We start from the raw sequence: 9,216 nt of genomic DNA, 5'->3' as shown, positions 1-9,216 counted from the left end.
TTTCTTTCTTTCTTTCTTTCTTTCTTTCTTTCTTTCTTTCTTTCTTTCTTTCTTTCTTTCTTTCTTTCTCTCTCTCTCTCTCTCTCTCTCTCTCTCTCTCTTTCTTTCTTTCTTTCTTTCTTTCTTTCTTTCTTTCTTTCTTCTTTTATTACTTTATTTATTTGAGGAGGGCGGAGGGTCTCAAGCAGACTCTGCACTGAACACAGAGCCTGATGCGGGGCACATCTCATGACCCTGAGATGACCTGAGTCAAGACCAAGAGTTGGACACCTAACCAACTGTGCCATCCTGACGCCCCAAGATTGTGCTTTTCTTGTAAATCATTAAGACAGTTACAAACTGATGGTGTTTGATGTCCTTCATGACTTGGTCTTTATCAGGTGACCATTTGCTTTTCCCTTCCTTTGTTCTTGGGCAATCAGGAGTGCCCAAGAAATGTCACATCTCTCCCACTCTCATCTTGGGAGGGAGAATAGTATGCAGAGTGTCAGTTTGTCTTTTGCACTCAGCTTGCCTTTTGTTATCTCATCATCCCCCCTACCCCCCACACTTAAATATTTGATATTGTTGAAGGCACAAGGTCTCATCTTCTTTAGTTTCTTCCTGCTGAATAGGGGCGTAGAGATTTGCTTACCTGTGGGTCAACATTGATCAGTCAGGGAACATATAGGGGAGTTACGAAAGGCGGAGGCAGCTGAGTCCAATGTGGACAGCAAAGAAGTATCTGTGGTTGGTAAGGACCATCTGTCAACGTGAAGTTACTGTAATGATGGAGTCTGGGCATCAAGCGGAGAAACATTGAAAAAGGCAACATATTAGAATTAAAATGGCTGTAAGACCGAGAAGTCCAACAAAGAGAGCCTTCAGAGTTGACCATAGTCCTCCCCTGAACCAGGAGTTTAACCAATCGTCTAAAGAGAGGGAAGAATTTTGTGGAGGCTTAATTTGAGTATTCATATTTTTGGTTAGTCCTGTGACATTTTTATGATAACCTGGGATGTATACACAGCATTCTCTCTCAATAATGGCACATGCACCTCCTTGAGCTGCTGTTAGGACATTCACAAGAGTAAGAAGGCTATTAGTTTGTTCATTGGTTTCCTGTGAAGGAAATACAGGTTTTATTATAGATATAGTCTAGGAAGAGTGCCCCTTTTACTGCAATGGAAATACATAATATGACCTGAGATGGACCTTTCCATTTTGGATTTAAGTCCCCTGCTGTATCTGACTTCCAATCTTTTTTTTTTTTTAAAGATTTTATTTATTTATTTTGACAGAGAGAGAGGGAACACAAGCAGGGGGGAATGGAAGAGGGAGAAGCAGGCTTCCTGCTGAGCAGAGAGCCCAATGCGGGGCTCGATCCCAGGACCCTGGGATCATGACCTGAGCCAAAGGCAGACGCTTAACGACTGAGCCACCCAGGTGCCCCGACTTCCAATCTTTTAATTAAACCATGTCTCCCGGACTTACCTGGGGTGAACTTCCAGTTATAGTTAAATCAGGTTTTGGGAGCAAGTAACTTATGAATTAAACCAGCCTCAAGTGAATAATTTAATAAAATATTATACTCTTGGGGCGCCTGGGTGGCTCAGTCATTAAGCGTCTGCCTTCGGCTCAGGTCATGGTCCCAGGGTCCTGGGATCGAGCCTCACATCGGGCTCCCTGCTCGGCGGGAAGCCTGCTTCTCCCCTCCCACTCCCCCTGCTTGTGTTTCCTCTCTCGCTGTGCCTCTCTCTGTCAAATAAATAAATAAAATCTTAAAAAAAAAATTATAATCTTCATCTAATAACAGGTCCACCATAAGGAATGATTTCCCATATAATAACTCAAAAAGGCTGAGTCCTAGAGGTTGTTTTGAAGCAGTCCTCATCCTGAGAAGTCTTATTGGTAAGAGTGTAGCCCAATTCTCCTGGGTCTCTAGACTAAGTTTAGAAAGCTGTTGTTTTAAGATTTTATTTATTTATTTATTTGACACAGAGATAGAGAGAGAGAGCACAAGCAGGGGGAGGAACAGAGGGAGAAGCAGACTCCCCGATGAGCAGGGAGCCCGATGCGGGACTCGATCCCGGGACTCCAGGATCACGACCTGAGCCGAAGGCAGTCGCTCAACCGACTGAGCCACCCAGGCGCCCCGAAAGCTGATGTTTTAAAGTATGATTAGCTTTTTCTACCTTTCCAAAGGATTGTGGATGCCAGGCTGAATGTAGAAAATATTTATTTTTTGAAGCTTGTGCTATTTGTTGAGTTATTTGCGCAGTAAAACAAGGACCGTTGTTACTTTAAAGGGATCGTGGAAGGCCAAATCTAGGAATAATTTCTTGCAGCAAAACTTTGGTTACTTCCCATGGTTCTTTCAGTTTTACAAGGAAAGGCCTTGATCCATGCAGTGAAAGTATCAGCAAACGCTAGTAGGAATTTATAGCCTTTGCAAGGAGGCATTTGTGTGAAATCAAGCTGTCAGCCCTCTCCTGGATCCATTCCATGCCTTTGGACTGGTTTCAAAAGGAGAGGAGGGGGCGGCCTGCGCCTTTTGGATTTACTTGTACACAAACAATACAGGATCCGCAGACCTGTTTTATTGTAGTTGTTAAATTTACTCCATCAAATATATTTGTTTGTTTGTTTTGTTTTCCATTTTTATTTTTATTTTATTTTATTTTATTATGTTATGTTAATCACCATACATTACATTCTTAGTTTTTGATGTAGTGTTCCATGATTCATTGTTTGCATATAACACCCCCAGTGCTCCATGCAGTACGTGCCCTCCTTAATACCCATCACGAGGCTAACCCATCCCCCCACCCCCCTCCCCTCTAGAACCCCCAGTTTGTTTCTTAGAGTCCATAGTCTCTCATGGTTCATCTACCCCTCCGATTTCCCCTGCTTCATTCTTCCCCTCCCGCTACCTTCTTCTTCTTCTTTTTTTTTTTTTTTTAACATATAATGTATTATTTGTTTCAGAGGTACAGGTCTGTGATTCAACAGTCTTACACAATTCACATCGCTCACCATAGCACATACCCTCCCCAATGTCTATCACCCAGCCACCCCATCCCTCCCACCCCCCACCACTCCAGCAACCCTCAGTTTGTTTCCTGAGATTAAGAATTCCTCATAGGGGTGCCTGGGTGGCTCAGTCGTTAAGCATCTGCCTTTGGCTTGGGTCATGGTCCCAGGGTCCTGGGATCAAGCCCCGCATCGGGCTCCCTGCTCGGCGGGAAGCCTGCTTCTCCCTCTCCCACTCCCCCTGCTTGTGTTCACTCTCTCTCTGTGTCTCTCTCTGTCAAATAAATAAAATCTTAAAAGAAAAATTCCTCAAATCAGTGAGATCATATGATACATGTCTTATATTTTTAATTAAATGTTCTAAAGCCCTTTTGTCCAAATGAGTAGCCAGGTGTAAACCCTGTACTACCTTCCATTGGTTATTTTTGGGTATAAAGATTTTTTCCCTCATTAAAAAGCCAGTCCTGTGTAGTTTTTGAATATCCTGATTGCTGGGCTATGTGAATTTCTTGGCCTGAATAGGCTGGAGTTATGTACTTTATTGGAGTTAAGACTGTACAAGACTTGGGCGCCTGGGTGGCTCAGTTGGTTGGGCAGCTGCCTTCAGCTCAGGTCATGATCCTGGAGTCCCGGGATCGAGTCCCGCATCGGGCTCCCTGCTCGGCGGGGAGTCTGCTTCTCCCTCTGACCCTCCCCCCCTCATGCTCTCTCTATCTCATTCTCTCTCTCAATAAATAAAAAATCTTAAAAAAAAAAAAAAGACTGTACAAGACTTAACCTTTGTTTATTTTGTGCTGCCTGTCAAATTGTTTCCTTTAGATTCTAAGGTCATATTCTTTTAATGTCCTCTGAGGTGAATCACAGCTACCTCCTTAGGTAAGTGTACAGTCTCAAGAAGAGTAAGAATTTCAGGCCCAGGATGCCTGGGTGGCTCAGTCGGTTGAGAGTGTGCCTTCGGCTCAGGTCATGGTCCTAGGGTCCTGGGATCAAGCCCCACACATCGGGCTCCTTGCTCAGCGGGGAGCCTGCCTCTCCCTATACCGGCCGCTCGCCCTGATTCTGCTCTGTCTCTCCCTCTGTCTGACAAATAAATAAATAAAATCTTAAAAAAAAAAAAAAGAAGAAGAATTTCAGGCCCATATTTGATTAAGGAGTTATGGCTTGATAATAATCCCCTTTCCTTCCAAAATGCCCCATGGGCACGAAACACCAGGAAAGCATATTTGGAGTCAGTATAAATAATTTTGAGGCTTTTTGTCAATTGATGTGCACGGGTAGGTACTATGAATTCAGCCTTTTGAGCAGAAGTATTTATTGGAGGTCAGTGGTCTTAGTTTAACTATAGTATACCTGGCTTTTCTCCCTCCCTTATCCCTGAAGCTACTGCCATCAGTAAACCAATTGTCATCTGTATTCTCAATGGGGGAATCCTTTAAATCTGGTCTGCTAGAATGAACAAAATCGATCATCTCTGAGCAGTCATGTTCTAGCATAGAAGTACTATGGTCAGGTCCAGGCATTAGGGTAGCCGGGTTTAAAGTTTGACTGGTTTTAAGTATTATTTCAGGTCTGCCTCAAAGCATAGCCTGGTATTTAGTAAGTCGGTCTCCTGTCATCCATTGGTGGCCTTTGATCTCTAGGATACTTTGGACCTGATGTGGAGTCATCACTGTGAAGGACTGTCCCAGAGTAAGTCCTGAAGCTGCTTCTACCAGGAGGGCTGAGCAGCTACCGCTCAAAGACAAGCCGGCCAATCCTGTGCTACATTATCAAGTGCCTTTGAAAAATAACCCACTGGTCTTGTTTTATTTCCGAATTCCAGCATAAGAATTCCCAAAGCGTGTCCCTGTTTTTCTCCTACATATAAAGTGAAAGGTTTTTCTAAATTTGGTAACACCAAAGCTGGGGCTGACAAAAGCTTCGCTTTTAATGTTTGAAAGGCTGTCCTCTGGGCTTTAGTCCAGAGTCAAGGCTCTTCATCAGGGCCTCTAATCGAGTCATACAATGGTCTGGCTAAGAGCCCAAATCCAGGAATCCACAGGCGGCAGAAATCTGCCATACCTAGGAAAGGACAGAAGTGTTTTTCTGTACCTGGGGGTCCAAGATCTAATATAGCCTTTTTCCTGTCAGTAGGCAGGGTACAGTGACCTGGTGTTAGCTCATATCCCAAATATCGTACTTTCTGTTTAGATATTTGCACCTTGTTAGGGGTTAATCAAGTTAAGTTATAGAACTGCCACCAGACACTTCTTTTGCGGGGCTAAGATTAGAATATCCACCACATATTAAACTGTAGTCCCTCGAGGCAGGGAAATACCATGGAGGTCTTTTAAGCGCAGCCCCAAACAAGTGAGGCCTGCCTCTAACTCCCTGCAGCAAGACCGTCCAAGTTCATGGCGCAGCCTGTGGGCTTGAAGGTGAGGCCCATTCAAAGGCAAATAGTGGCTGCCTCTCCTCACTTGGAGGGATGCAAAAGAAAGCATCTTTTAAGTCAAGTACTGTAAACCTGTTGGCGTCACCAGGGACCTGGTGAGAATAGTATATGGATTTGGCACTATGGGATGAATAGGTACAACGACTTCATTTATAGCTCTTAAATTTGGCTATATTCCCCATTTGGCTTTTTTTACTGGGAGAATTGGAGCACTGTAAGGAGACTGACAAGGCTTTAAAATGCCACGTTTAAGACACTTATCAATAAGGAGTTGTAACCCAGTCTTTGCCTCAGGGTTTAAAGGGTATAGTTTTTTATGAGGTACAGTGGTTGAGTCCTTTCAAGTCACTTTGACTGGTTGGGCGTTAAGAGCCCATCTTGGGACATCACAATCCCAGACCTGGGGATTTACTTCCTCCCAGATACTAGAAGGGATATCAGGGTAGGGTTTTACTTCTCCAGGTGTTAAAGAGAACAAGCCATCCCCTTCCTTAGTAAGAGCAAACCTGCTTCCTAGTTTATACGTTAAGCCTCATCCGAGTAATGGAGTGGGACAAGACGGAAGGACTAGAAAAACATGAGTGACCAATTGACTTCTCTATCTGCAGGTTAAAGTCATTGTCTGGTGGCACATTTTGGTTTCCTCTTCTCTGCCAACAATTCTGTGATTAGAAAGACAAGTAGGTCCAGAGTGCTGAAGGACAGAGTAAGTGGCTCCTGTATGAATAAGAAAAGTGATAAACTTACCTTCCACATCCAGGGTAACCCGGGGCTCAGTCATCTTGATGTCAAAGGGAGCTGGACCAGCCTCAGGGCCCCGTCATGTCAGATCCTCTGGTGCCTGCTCTTGGGTGGGGAAGCGGGTTCCTGTCTTCCTCCCTCTCTGGAGAAGATCAGTTTTCTCTTTCTTAAATCTTGTAATCCAAATTGATTCCAGTGGATTCAATTCCCTTCTAATGTCCTTTTTTCTTGTGGGCAACACATGGCCCCAGTGGAGAGCCTTTGGACATTCTTTGCTCCAATGTCTGATTTGGCCACACCTGTAGCACGGGGTCTTACCTTGTCCTGTGTCTGATACTGACTTTTTCTTTGGCGGCTGGTGGGTCTGGTGTTGTGGGTAATCCACAATAGTGCCAGCCAATATTTGAGCCTGTATTTTACCCTGCAATTTAGCTCTCCGGTTCTTTTCCTGCTGTATAGCCATATCTCTGTTATTAAAGACTCTAGTAGTTACCTCTAATACTCGCCAGGTGGGGGCTTAAGGACCTAAAGCCATTTTGGTCACTTTTCGGCTGATGTCAGGTGCTGATTGACTTATAAAATGGTTAGGGTTAGGGTAGTTGTTCCCTCGGGTGAGATTGGGTCCAGATTTGTACATTTATGGATGGCTTCCATCAAATGACCCTGAAACAGAGCTGGATTTTCATCGCTCCTTGAGTAACTTCCCAAATTTTATCAAAGTTTACTGGATTAGAGAATCCTTTTTCATTAAACAGGTGATTGTATGGTCTCATCCTTCCCTTCCCTATCTTCTTGGTAATTCCAGTGAGGTTCAGGATTGGGAACAGCAGTGCCTCCTACTGGATAACGATCTCTATCTCTGGCTGCTAGTTCATCTGCAAATTCTTGAGCCCCTGCCCAGATAATGGTTCTTTTCCTCAGGGGTGCAACAGTGAGTTAATATGATGGCTATATCCTGCCAGGTCAAATCAAACATAATAGATAATTGTTAGAAGCCCCCAATACATTGAGAAGGGTTTTCAGAATATCGTCCTAATAGTTGTTTTATCTGAGTCAAGTCTGCCATTGAGAATGGGACATGGACTCTAATTGTGCCTGTTTCTCCATTAGCAACCTCCCTAAAAGGATGCAATCCAGTCCTGGAAGATAGGGAGTTCTGCTCCTGGCAAGTCCAGCTGGGCTGGGAGCAGAGGGGTCTTGAGGTTTATAAGGAGGAAGGATAGTAACAAAGCCGGTATCCTCTTTGTTTGGATTGGTCAGTTGATTCCTCCAGTAGCCCAGGTTTATTAGGAGGAATGGGCCTACTTAGACAATCATCATCCAGTATGTCCCGAGGGGGGTTATGAAAGTGATTGGTGGTTAGACACATTCTGTAAGAGGCCCTTAGGTCCAGATCCTGATGCAGGACCATGAAGGCCTGGGCATAGGGTACCTCAGTCCATTTTTCCTGTTTTCTGCAGAAGAGATCTAACTGAGAGATAGTATTGAAGCTTAATGTCCCATTAAAAGGCCATTTTCCCTCATCTCCTAGAGAGTACTGAAGTCACTTGATGTTATAGAAGATCAGTTTTCTCTTTCTTAAATCTTGTAATCCAAATTGATTCCAGTGGATTAAAAGGCATCCCGGGGCGCCTGGGTGGCTCAGTCGTTAAGCGTCTGCCTTCAGCTCAGGTCATGATCCCAGGGTCCTGGGATCGAGCCCCGCATCAGGCTCCCTGCTCAGCGGGAAGCCTGCTTCTCCCTCTCCCACTCCCCCTGCTTGTGTTCCTGCTCTCACTGTGTCTCCCTCTGTCAAATAAATAAATAAAATCTTTAAAAAAATAAATAAATAAAAGGCATCCCAAAGGAGAATCCTTGGGGACCAAAGAAGAAGATCCCATGTTCCTAGAAAAGTAGAGAAGGTCCACTATCAAAAATCGCTCCCTGTCTCCCAGGTGGCATCCCACACAGGAAATGTCAGAGGTTCCTGATGTCAAAGTGACCAGAGGTGTCCCTCTAAGAAGTCACTACGAACAACACCTTGCCTTGTAGGAGGGATGCCGGCTTCCCCATTGCATCCTACACTACAAATGGGTGCTGGTGAATGGAACTGAAATGCCATGCCATGAAGAACCTACCATTTTTAACCCATGGAAAACACTAAAAAAAGTTTTATAAGGAGGAAATTACCCAATTTTGTAATTTAAGTAGTTAGTAGGGAACACTGGCAGGAAACAATAAAGACAGAAATCCACCATGATCTAAGCACCATTCCAATAGGCGTGGTCCTTACAGCCGGCTTCCCTAGGAAATGGTCCCCAGTTGAGTTTTAATCCAATTGGGTACTGGTTTCAGCTGGCTCTGCGCAAATGTCTCATGACCAAAAGAAGCTAGACCAGAGATATGAAGGGGATCACATTAGACCAATGAGGAGGAAACCTCACACAGGAGTCTTAGGATTGTCAGCCGTCCTAGTGACTGAGGTGGCTGTCCCCTGCCCAAGAAAGACAACTTTGTATAAGGACAGAAACGGAGAGAGGGCATCAAGTTTCTGGGTCTTATTACCATCCCAGCCAGGGTGCAAACTTCTAGCCAAAAGGCAATCTTTCTCCATGCCATTGAGTAGCCACGGACTAGAGGATTGCAGCCTGAGCAATGGACATGAAAGTGTTCCAATAAGACCATACTCCTTGAAAAGTCCCTGAGATGAAAGGGAGTTCCAGAAGAGGAAGTATTCACCAAGTTTGCACCAAGGCTCGAAGTCCAGATGAAAGGCTCAAGCCCCACACTGGGCACCAACATGATATCATTTGGAGTTTGGGTCTGAGACTGAATGGTCAAGAAAGAATTCTTGAGACTTTTTCAGTGCAAAAAAAAAAAAAAAAAGGGATTTTTTTTTTTTTTTTAAAGATTTTATTTATTTATTTGACAGAGAAAGACACAGCGAGAGAGGGAACACAAACGGGGAGTGGGAGAGGGAGAAGCAGACTCCCTGCCGAGCAGGGAGCCCGATGCGGGACTCGATCCAGGGACTCCAGGATCATGACCTG

The sequence above is a fragment of the Mirounga leonina genome, unplaced genomic scaffold, assembly GCF_011800145.1.
Source record: "Mirounga leonina isolate KUSES-001 unplaced genomic scaffold, KU_Mleo_1.0 Mir_115, whole genome shotgun sequence".
Taxonomy (NCBI): Eukaryota; Metazoa; Chordata; class Mammalia; order Carnivora; family Phocidae; genus Mirounga; species Mirounga leonina.
The sequence above is the reverse complement of the archived record's forward strand: the minus strand, read 5'-3'. Positions refer to the sequence as shown.